The sequence below is a fragment of the Lagenorhynchus albirostris genome, chromosome 11 (assembly GCF_949774975.1).
Source record: "Lagenorhynchus albirostris chromosome 11, mLagAlb1.1, whole genome shotgun sequence".
Lineage (NCBI taxonomy): Eukaryota > Metazoa > Chordata > Mammalia > Artiodactyla > Delphinidae > Lagenorhynchus > Lagenorhynchus albirostris.
This window is the reverse complement of record NC_083105.1, coordinates 11936398-11948455: the sequence shown is the minus strand read 5'-3', so window position 1 is coordinate 11948455 and position 12058 is coordinate 11936398.

Genomic DNA, 12058 nt, shown 5'->3' with positions numbered 1-12058 from the left:
ACTGCAGTAGTTTTTAAAAACCTTAATAGGAAACTAAAACCTTTTTATTTGCCCAACAATCCCATGATCAGGGAGCCAAGTTTATTGACCCAGCCCTGACCTCATCCTCTGTCCCTCTAAATGCCTGTTGTTGGTGTGTAGATGGGAGATGCTGTGACATACCATCAGATGTGATCTCTCTTGCTCTTATATTTCTTTATCCCTCCATGTTGCCCCTCGGAGCATTTCACCAAAGGCCTCCATCACCCCAAGGGGACCACAGCCAGAAAGCGAACATAGAAATTTCTGGCTTTTGTGTTCATGGATTTTTTTTTTTTTTTTTTTTTTTTTTTAGCTGTACGCGGGCCTCTCACTGTTGTGGCCTCTCCCGTTGCGGAGCACAGGCTCCGGACGCGCAGGCTCAGCGGCCATGGCTCACGGGCCCAGCCGCTCCGCGGCACGTGGGATCCTCCCGGACCAGGGCACGAACCCGTGTCCCCTGCATCGGCAGGCGGACTCTCAACCACTGCGCCACCAGGGAAGCCCCATGGATTTTTTTTATTAGAGTTGATTTACAACATTGTGTCAGTGGGACTTCCCTGGTGCCGCAGTGGATAAGACTCTGTGCTCCCCAGTGCAGGGGGCCTGGGTTCGATCCCTGGTCATGGAACTAGATCCCACATGCATGCCACAACTAAGAGTTTGCATGCCACAACTAAGACCTGGTGCAAACAAATAAATAAAAAAATATAATATATATATAGTGTTTCAGGTATACAGCACACTGATTCATTTACATATATAGAAAGAATATATATATTCTTTTTCAGATTCTTTTCCCTTATAGTTTATTACAAAATACGGAGTACAGTTCCATGTGCTATACTGTAGGTCCTTGTTGATTATTTATTTTATATATAGTAGTGGGTATATGTTAATCCCAAACTCCTAGCCTATCCCTCCATGCCCCTTCCCCTTTGGAAACCATAAGTTTCTGGTTAGCAGTAATCTTTTGATGTTCGACTACATGTGTTTTTTGTTGTTCGTTTGTTCGTTTGTTTTCAGCAAAAACTCCTATATCCCGGCTCCTCCCTTACTTCTTTGCAATAGTCCCTCAGAGCTACCCGAGAGGCTGCCTCCCGGGCTGTGGTCTCAGTAAGGTCACAGAATATAGCAGAATTCTCACCTTTCAGGGTGCGCTCTTTTTCATGGACAGTACTGAGTGATGGATGGACCGATGGTAAGGACCTGGCTCCTGCAGCTGTGGGAGCTGTCCAGACGGGTCTGAAATCGGCAAGGCAGGCCATCAGGAAGGGCCTGCAGAACGTTCAGGCCCAGGCTGAAGCTGTGGTCCGCAGCGGAATTTCTTCCCATCGCTGCATCTTTAGCTTAAACACACCCGCAAGGTTCCTTTTGCCTTATAAGGCAGCATATTTGCAGGTTTTCCGGATTAGGATGGGAACAACTCTGGGAGGCCGACCACAGCCCCCAAGAGGCCGCCACCCTTCCCATTCATTCATTCATTCATTCTCTCATCCCTCCCCCGAATGGTCCACCTAAGCGCTAGGCCTGTGCTGAGGGCCGGGGCACAATGGGAGGCAATCTGCGGCCCCGCCCTCGAGGGAGGCCACTGTGGAGGCCAAGGCAGCCAGAGAAACAAATGACCGTGATGCACAGTGGAGGTCGGGGTTCAGAGGACTTTGGTGACGCGGTGCGGGGTAAGATCTGGGAAGAGAGGAAGGAAAGGCTGGCTTGTATGGAGGGAGGAGGGTGTCTGTGGGACAGGGGCTGTGCCAGGGCGTGAGGGATGCCACGGCTAGAAAGGAATGGCACCCTCTCTGCAGTCAGGTTTACTCCCACCCTTCGTGGCAGGAGGGGAAGGAATCGGGTTCTAGGAAAACCAACACTGAGGTACTAGGGAGTGGAAAGCAAAATTCCCAAGGTTTCTGAAGAAAACAATGGAGACCCGAAGGGATTGTCGAGGGGACCTCTGGTTAGTCCTTGAGCCGCGGCCCCCTCCTTCCTCCCCTCCCCGCGCCCTCCCGCTCCTTTTACATCAGGTGCTGCTGGTTTGAGAAGCGCTGGCAGGTGGAGAGTCCAGGCGGGACCAGCGAGACCGGGGCGCGTTTGCTCTGCCCTTCATCCCACAGAGAGTGGCAGGAGAGAGGCCCAGCCAGGCCTTCCCTGCCGAGGGGCACGCCTGAGGCTGGGGCACTGCCAAGGGCCGCTGGGCTGGGCCTCGCTGCGGGTGAGGCCTGTGAAGGCCTCTCCTTTCACCGCCTTCTCTGAGGGCCCCCGGCCTCGCCTCCTCCAACTGCTGAGTGCTAGGGACGCAAGGGAGAGCCAGGGTGGCCTGTAAAAGGAGAGTTCAGGCTCCCACCACTTGCAGCTGAGTGAATGGGGTGGGAGGTGGGGGAGGGCGGATTGGGAAGGTCTCCTTTCCTCTGCTGTCACATTAGGGTAATTCCCCACCCTCATTCCTGGCCCAGGGTCATCGGCTCTGCTGCGGGGGTCATTAACCACATCCGCAGCCCATTCGAGAAAAATCTCCAGCGAAGCAGCGTGTTCACCACACTATCCACAGTGTCTCCCTCAGTGTCACGCTGGGGGCACAATAAATACCCCTCTTCCTTCCCTCCTTCCTTCAAATATCGCACGTTAATTAGTCTATAGTGTGGCAGGCGCTAGGCTGAGACTTAGGCTTTACACCTTTCTTCACTTTACAGCTGAGGAAAGGGAGACTCAGAGGGGTGAAGTGACTTGCCCAAGGTCACACAGCAGGTAACAGAACGGATATTTGGACCTAGTTCTTCTACCTGACTTTTTCCACTTGACCCAAAGTGTCCCAGCAGGGAAGTGTGGAGGCAAGGAGAGGGGGTGGCCTGTTAGGGTGGTGGCCAGAACATCAGGAGATGAGCTGGGACAGGTGGGCTGAGGCAGGGTCACGATGAGCATCAAAGGTCAAAGGTCACGATGAGCATCAAAGGAGGGGGCTTACCTGGTGGCGCGGTGGTTGAGAGTCCGCCTGCAGATGCAGGGGACACGGGTTCGTGCCCTGGTCCGGGAAGATCCCACATGCCACAGAGCGGCTGGGCCCGTGACCCATGGCCGCTGAGCCTGTGCATCCGGAGCCTGTGCTCCGCAGCGGGAGAGGCCACAACAGAGAGAGGCCCGTGTACTGCAAAAAAAAAAAAGGCCAAGGGAGGAACCCGTGAGGGTTTGACCTTCATCTTGTGGGGCACAGGGACCGGAAGTTTGTTCCTACTTTGGGCCCTTGTACACTGAAAGTAGTCTCAGGCAGAGGGTTTGTCACAAGCATTCAGTTTTCTCATCTGAAAAATGACACAGGGCTTCCCTGGTGACGCAGTGGTTGGGAGTCCTCCTGCCCATGCAGGGGACATGGGTTCGTGCCCCGGTCCAGGAAGATTCCACATGCCGCGGAGCGGCTGGGCCCGTGAGCCCTGGCCGCTGAGCCTGCGCGTCCGGAGCCTGTGCTCCGCAACGGGAGAGGCCACAACAGTGAGAGGCCCGCGTACAGCAAAAAAAAAAAAAAAAAAAAAAAAAAGTGGAGAAAAGGAGAGGAAGGATGTCTGTAGAAGCAACTGGAAACACAGGCTGCCTCTGGGGAGCGGGCCTGGGTGACAGGAATGGGAGAGTGGGAGACTTTTCATGATGCCTTCTTTGTACCTTTTGAATTTTGTACCACGTGAATATTTTATCCAGGCAAACAAATTAAATAAGTAACATAATCAGGCAGTTTTGCCCTGACCCAGCTTTGTCCTGACCCAGCTCCCCGCACGCTTAACCTCCTGCATTCTGGAAATACTCCAGGGCTTGTGTTGTCCTTATCAAAATTCCTTTAGGCCTTTGACTCCTGTCTCAGCCTGACTGCAGCATCCACCAGCCTGTGGGAGTGGGGTGAGTCACAGACACCCTCGGCCAGCTGTTTGCCATCTGCAGGCCTTCCTGGAAAAGAGCCCCTTCCAGCTGTGGCCCCCATCTCTGGAAAGCCGCTGGTACCCCTTTCATCTCTCTTTCTCTTACCTCTCCTGATTGACTGGAATTCAAATGAATTCAACCCCCATTTATTGGGTGTGCCAGGCACTGTGCTAGGAGCAATGAAAACCTCCCGACAGATCTGAAAGGGGGGGATTACTAGAGCAAGGAAAGGAGTGTGGGGGTGGGGTGGGGGGGTCATTCTATATGTATGTCTGCAGGGAGGTACTTCTGAGTACTTTTCTTTTGCGGTACCACCTCCTCCAGGAAGCCTTCCCTGATGACTTCTCCCTGCAGACATTAAGGGCCCTGACTCCCAGCCCAGGGCTCGCCTGGAGCTCAGACCAGCAACACAAAAGGCTTCCAGAAGCAGGGATTGCCAGGCACTCAGACCCTGGGCAGTCCTTTGGCAGGTGGCACAGATGGGTGGCACTAAGTGCTGTCCCAGAAAGGGACCTGCCTACTTTATAACATGGGGTGACTCTGCCCTGGTTGGGCTCTGCTCACAGCAGCCTGCCAGGGCAATCCGGGGAGGGGAGGGCCACCTGATAAAGCCTATCTCATGGGCCCTCCTAAGGGAACCAGATAGGAATCCTGCCTGTTTACAGGTAAGCAAATGAAGGTTTAGGGAAATGAAGTGGCTTGCCCCAGGCTCCTAGGCAGGGATGACCCAGCTGTGGCAGGGCCTGTACTGTTTCCACGACACCATTGACACCATTCTGCCTGTGCTTGGAGGTCCACAGCCCTCCCACAGAAACACACACGCGTTCCTGACAAGGAGGCTGGAACCCTGCCATGAGCTCGCTTTCTTCCTGGTTACCATGAACAGCCCCTAAAAAGCAGCAAGCACCCCTGAAGGAATTATCAGCCATTTCTACGTGAGTGGAAATTAGTTATCAGACCCTGAGACTGGAGCCGAATGCAGGGCCCTGCACCAAGTGACACATGGCAGGTGGAGAGGGAGACGTCCCTGGGCAGGGCAGTGCCCTGGGAGTGGCTGGGTGGAACTTCCCTGGAAGCACCTGTGCCCTGGGCCCTGTGAAGTGTCCAGGGCTGGAGGTGCAGGGCGACGTGGAAAGAGCACTGACTTTTCTCGGGTTCCAACCTGAGCTCTACCACCTCTTACCTGCGTGGCCTTGGGTGAGCCAGTCACCTCCCTGAGCCTCACAACCTCACCTGTGCCACGGGGATACTATTAGCATATCTACCTTGCAGGTGGGGGTCCTCGAGAAGATGCTCCATCCCAGGGTTCTCAAGTTGACTGAACATTGGAAGCCCCTGCAGGGCTGCTTAGAACCTAGGGTCCCCACCCCAGAGTTTCTGCTTTAGTTAGTCTGGGGAGGGGCCTAACTAACTAACTAACTAACAAGTGCCCTAACAAGTTCCCAGGTGGTTCTGGTGCTGCTTGTGCTGGGACCACTCCTCTACAAAAGATCTCTATGAGAACAGACTTGTGGTTGTCAAGGGGAGGGGGAGGGGGGGTGGGGGAGGGATGGAGGGGGAGGTTGGGATTAGCAGATGCAAACTGTGATACAGAGAATGGATAAAGAACAAGGTCCTACTGTACAGCACAGAGAACTGTGTTCACTATCCTGTGATAAACCGTAATGGAAAAGAGTATGAAAAAGAATATATGTATGAATATCTACATATATAAAACAGTCACTTTGCTGTACAGCAGAAATTAACGCAACATTGTAAATCACTGTACTTCAATAAAATAAATTTTTAAAAAAGATCTCTATGAAACTAGGAGATCAGGAAGGGGGGCAGGTGCAGAGCAGAGTCTATAAAAGACACTAAATACACACTTGACATTTTGCAGGGATTTCACGCCCCTGTCACCACAGTTGGACAGAGGGTACCCAGGAGGCAAAGAAGAGGTGGCTACGGGGCCGAGGTTCAAGGGTCAGGGCTCTGAGCTCTCTCCAATAACCCCTCCTTTAATCCCCCCATCTACTCTGTAACACTGCAGTGAGCAGGTCTTTTGCACCTACTTCATACATGAAGAAACAGGCTGGGAGAGGTCATGGGACATGTCCAAGGTCATGCAGGCAGCAAGGTGGAAATTGAATCGGAAGCCAGACCTCTGACTCTGAGCCCTGGACGTTTTCTAACCACCACACCGCCTCTCCTAAGGGTCATCCAGCGGATGTAAAAATATATTAAGAGCAGCGCAAACCCGTGCGGGTGGTTCTCCCCCCGCTGGCTGGCCCGGAAGCCCCAGCTCTGCAGAGACCGCTCTTTGCCCCCAGGCTTTGGTTCGTGCCACCCCGCCCCCCAGTTCCTTGCCCTTATGGGTCCTTCTGTCTTCCTGGAAAGGGACTGTAGCCATTGATGCTCCCCCCGCCCCCAGGCCCTGATGCAGTGCCAACACCCAGGAGGTGCTCAGTGAACTTGGGCTTCTCCTCCCCTCCTCCCCCGGCCCCAGCCCAGCTCCCTGCTCTCCACCCTCCTGGGAAAGGCGGTCCTCAGAGCCCCTCAAAAGTGAGATCCTCCCTCCTGAGCCCCGGGAGCCTGCACAGGCTGCCTGAGTGGAGCGGGAGGGAGGCATGCTGCAGCCCCCCAGGCCAGCTGACAGGGTCAGAGGGGAAACTGCATTTCCTGCTGGGCCCCTGGGGAGCCTTGTCTCTCAGAGAGGCCGGCTGGGTCTCTGCACAGGAGCTCCTGGGGAGAGGGGGCAGGGATGGGGGAGGAAGGAGGGAGGAAGAGGAGAAGGGGAGAGAGAGGAAGGCAGGCATGGAGAAGAGGAAGGACAGGGCAAAGGGGAAGGGAGGCAGAGGGCGTTGCGAGAGAAAGAGAAAAAGAGGCAGAGGCGAGAACCAGAGACAGAGGGTGACAGAAGATTGGAAAGCATGAGATGCAGAGAGGAAGAGGCAGGAGAAAAGCGTCAGAGAAACAGGAGAGGGAGAGCACGTTAGAGACGAAGTAGAAAGAGGTGTGAGAAAAAGACAGAGAGGCTTAGACAAAGGCCAACAGACAGGCAGAAACCTCCTGAGACCAGGCAGACGAGGCCCCGAGAAAACACTTGAATTTCCCACATGTCGCAGATTTTCTTTTGGGTTTTCTTTGCGTCTGTGCTGTGAGGCTTAAGGCCTGGGGCCAGCACCACATCGAATTGACCAATAAACATCACCGTCATGGCCACTGATGACCTGATGGGTAACGGCCCAGCCGTAGAATTTGGAGGAAGATGGCTGGGCCCGGGGGGGAAGTGGTCAGCTCCCCACAAGCCACGGGGAAGAGTCCCCCTGGGGCCCTGACTTGTAACAGACTCTTGGGAAAGCCCCTGCCCACCCTCCCCCAAGCACATCCAGTAATTCTTTTTTTCTCTTTTCTATTATAGTTTATTACAAGATATTGAATATCGTTCCCTGTGCTATACAGTAAGACCTTGTTGTTTATGTTTTTTATGTATAGTAGTGTGTATCTGCTAATCCCAAACTCCTAATTTATCCCTCCACACCCCTCCCCCTTTGGTAATTGTAAATTTGTTTTCTATGTCTGTGAGACTTTCTGGTTTGTAAATAAGTTCATTTGTATCTCTCTCTCTTTTTTTTTTAGATTCCACATACAAGTGATATCCTATGATATTTCTCTTTCTCTGTCTGGCTTACTTCACTTAGTATGATAATCTCTAGGTCCATCCACGAAATAATGCAAATGGCATTATTTCATTCTTTTTCATGGCTGAGTAATACTCCATTGCATATATAAATACCACATCTTTATCCATTCATCTGTTGATGGACATCTAGGTTGCTTCCATGTCTTGGCTGTTGTAAATAGTGCTGCAATGAACACTGGGGTGCATTTATCTTTTCAAATTAGAGTTTTCTCCAGATATATGCCCAGGAGGGGTATTGCAGGATCATACGGTAACTCTATTTTTAGTTTTTTAAGGAACCTCCATATTGTTCTCCATAGTGGCTGCACCAATTTACATTCCCACCAACTGTGTAGGAGGGATCTTTTACCTCCACACCCCCTCAAGCATTTATTATTTGTAGATTTTTTGATGATAGACATTCTGACTGATGTGAGGTGATACCTCATTGTAGTTTTGATTTGATTTCTCTGATGATTAGTGACGTTGAGCATCTTTTCATGTGCCTGTTGGCCATCTGTATTTCTTCTTTGGAGAAATGTCTAGATCCTCTGCCCATTTTTTGATTGTGTTCTTTGTTTTTTTTTGTATTGAGTTGTATTACCTGCTTGTACATTTTGGAAATTAATCCCTTGTTGGTCCCATCGTTTGCAAATATTTTCTCCCATTTTGTAGGTTGTCTTTTTGTTTTATTTATGGTTTCCTTTGCTGTGCAAAATCTTTTAAGTTTAATTATGTCCCATTTGTTTATTTTTGTTTTTATTTCCTTTACTCTGGGAGACAGAACCAAAAAATATTGCTGCAATTTATGTCTGAGTTGTTCTGCCTATGTTTTCATCTAGAACTTTTCTAGTATCGGTCTTACATTTAAGACTGGATCTTAGAGGAAACGCTTTCAGCTTTTTACCATTGAGTATGATGTTAGCTGTGGGTTTGTCATATATGGCCTTTATTATGTTGAGGTAGCTTCCCTTTATGCCCACTTTCTGAAGAGTTTTTATCATACATGGATGTTGAATTTTATCAAAAGCTTTTCCTGCATCTATTGAGATGATCATATGGTTTTTATTCTTCAATTTGTTGATGTGGTATAGCACACTGATTGATTTGAAGATATTGAAAAATCCTTGCATGCCTGGGATAAATCCCACTTGATCATGGTGTATGATCCTTCTAATGTATCATTGGATTTGCTAGTCTTTTGTTGAGGATTTTTGCGTCTATGTTCATCAGTGATATTGACCTGTAATTTTCTTTTTTGGTGCTATCTTTGTCTGCTTCCAGGATGATGGTAGCCTCATAAAGTGAGTTTGGAAGTGTTCCTTCCTCTGCAATTTTTTGGAATAGTTTCAGAAGGATAGGTGTTATGGTGCCTCTAAATGTTTGGTTGAATTTACCTGTGAAGCCATCTGGTCCTGGACTTTTGTTTGTTGGGAATTTTTAAATTAGTGATTCAATTTCAGTTCTCGTAATTGGTCTGTTCATATTTTCTATTTCTTCCCAGTTCAGTCTTGGGAGATTATACCTTTCTAAGAATTGTCCATTTCTTCTTGGTTGTCCATTTTATTGGCATATAGTTGCTTGTAGTAGTCTCTTATGGTCCTTTGTATTTCTGTGGTGTTGGTTGTAACTTCTCCTTTTTCATTTCTGACTTTATTAATTTGATTTTGATTTGATTGATCTCCCTTTTTTTCTTGATGAGTCTGGCTAAAGGGTTATCAATTTTCTTTATCTTTTCCAAGAACCAGGTTTTAGTTTCACTGAACTTTTCTATTGTTTTTTTTAGTATCTATTTCATTTATTTCTGCTCCGATCTTTATGATTTCTTTCCTTTTACTAACTTTGAGTTTTGTTTGTTCTTCTCTCTGTAGCTGCTTTAGGTGTAAGGTTATTTATTTAAGACGTCTCTTGTTTCCTGAGGTAAATTTGTATTGCTATAAACTTCCCTCTGAGAACTGTTTTGCTGTGTCCTTAGGTTTTGGATCATTGTGTTTTCACTTTCATTTGTCTCTAGGTATTTTTTGATTTCCTCTTTGATGTCCTCAATGATCCATTGGTTGTTTAATAGCATATTGTTTAGCTTCCAGATGTTTGTGTTTTTTGCAGTTTATTTCTTGTAGTTGATTTCTAATATCACAGCACTGTGGTTGGAAAAGATGCTTGATATGATTTCAGTTTTCTAAAATTTACTGAGGCTTGCTTTGTGACCCAGCATGTGATCTATCCCGGAGAAAGTTGCATGAACACCTGAAAAGAATGTGTGTTCTGGGCTTCCCTGGTGGCGCAGTGGTTGAGAGTCCGCCTGCCGATGCAGGGGACACGGGTTCATGCCCCGGTCTGGGAGGATCCCACGTGCCGCAGAGTGGCTGGGCCCATGAACCGTGGCTGCTGGACCTGTGTGTCCAGAGCCTGTGCTCCGCAGCGGGAGAGGCCGCAACAGTGAGAGGCCCACGTACAGCAAAAAAAAAAAAAAAAAAAAAAGAATGTGTATTCTGCTGCTTTCAGATGGAATGCTCTATAAATATCAGTTAAGTCCGTCTGGACTAATGTGTCATGTAAGGCCTGTGCTTCCTTATGAATTTTCTGTCACTGGATGATCTGTCCATTGGCATAACTGGGGACTCAAAGTCCCCCACTATTACTGTGTTACCGTCAATGTCTCCTTTTATGTCTGATAACATTTGCCTTATGTATTGAGGTGCTGCTATCTTGGGTGCATATAAATTTACCATTGTTATATCTTCTTCTTGCAGTGATCCCTTGATCATATGTAGTGTCCTTCTTTGTCTCTTGTAACAGTCTTTATTTTAAAGTCTATTTTGGGACTTCCCTGGTGGTCCAGTGGTTAAGTATCTGCCTTCCAATGCAGGGGATGAGGGTTCGATCCCTGGTTGAGAAACTAAGATCCCACATGCGGCAGTGCAACTAAGCCCGCGTGCCACAACTAGAGAGAAGCCTGTGTGCCACAACAAAGAGCCCATGCACCACAACAAAAGATCCCACACGCTGCAACGAAGATCCCGTGTGCCACAACTAAAACCCGACACAGCCAATCAATCAATAAATAAAATTTAAAAAAATAAAATAAAGTCTATTTTGTCTGATATAAGTATTGCTACTCAGCTTTCTTTTGATTTCCATTTGCATGGAATACCTTTTTCCATCCCCTCATTTTCAGTCTGTATGTCTCTAGATCTGAAGTGGGTCTCTTTTAGACAGCATATATATGGGTCTTGTTTTTGTATCCATTCAGCCAGTCTATGTCTATTGGTTGGAGCAATTAATCTGTTTACATTTAAGGTAACTATCAATATGTATGTTCTCATTGCCATTTTGTTAATTGTTTTGGATTTGTTTTTATAGGTCTTTCTTTTCCTCTTCCCTCTTTTGTTCTCTTGTGATTTGATAACTATCTTTAGTGTCGTGTTTGGATTCCTTTTTTGTGTGCATATCTATTATAGATTTTTGGTTTGTCGTTACCCTGAGGTTTTGGTATAGCATAAAATCATTTTAAGTTGCTGAGCTCTTAATTTCAAATGCATTTTAAATATCCTGCATTTGTACTCTCCTCATATCACGATTACTGGCTTTGATATCATATTTGTATGTGAATGATTTCCTACCTTTAATATATGTTTGCCTTTACTGGTGAGCTTTTCCATTCATAATTTTCTTGTTTCTAGTTGTGGTCTTTTCTCTTCCCTTAGAAAAGTTCCTTTAGCATTTGTTGTAAAGATGGATTGTTGGTGCTGAATTCTTTTAGCTTTTGCTTGTCTGTAAAGCTTTTTATTTCTCCATCAAATCCAAACGAGAGTCTTGCTAGGAAGAGTATTCTTGGTTGTAGGTTTTCCCCTTTCATCACTTTAAATATATTGTGCCACTCCCATCTGGCCTGCAGAGTTTCTGCTGAAAAATCAGCTGATAACCTTATGGGGATTCCCTCGTATATTATTTGTTGCTTTTCCCTTATTGCTTTTAATATTTTCTCTTTCATTTTTGTCAATTTGATTACTACATGTCTCAGCGTTTTCCTCCCTGGGTTAACCCTGTATGGGACTCTATGCACTTCCTGAACTTGGGTGACTCTTTTCTTTCCCATGTTAGGGAAGTTTTCAGCTATTATCTCGTCAAATATTTTCCGAGGCCCTTTCTCTCTCTTCTCCTTCTGGGACCCCTCTAATGCAAGTGTTGGTGCCTCTGACATTGTCCCAGAGGTCTCTTAAACGGTCCTCATTTCTTTTCATTCTTTTTCCTTTATTCTGTTCCACAGCAGTGATTTCTACCACTCTGTCTTCCAGATTACCGATTCATTCTTTTGCCTCATTTATTCTGCTATTGATTCCTTCTAGTATATTTTTCATTTCAGTTATTGTATCCTTCCACTCTGGTTGTTCTTTATCTTTCCTAAAAATTTCTTGTAACTTCTCGCTCTGCTCATCCATCCTTTTCCCAAGTTCTTGGATCATCTGTACGATC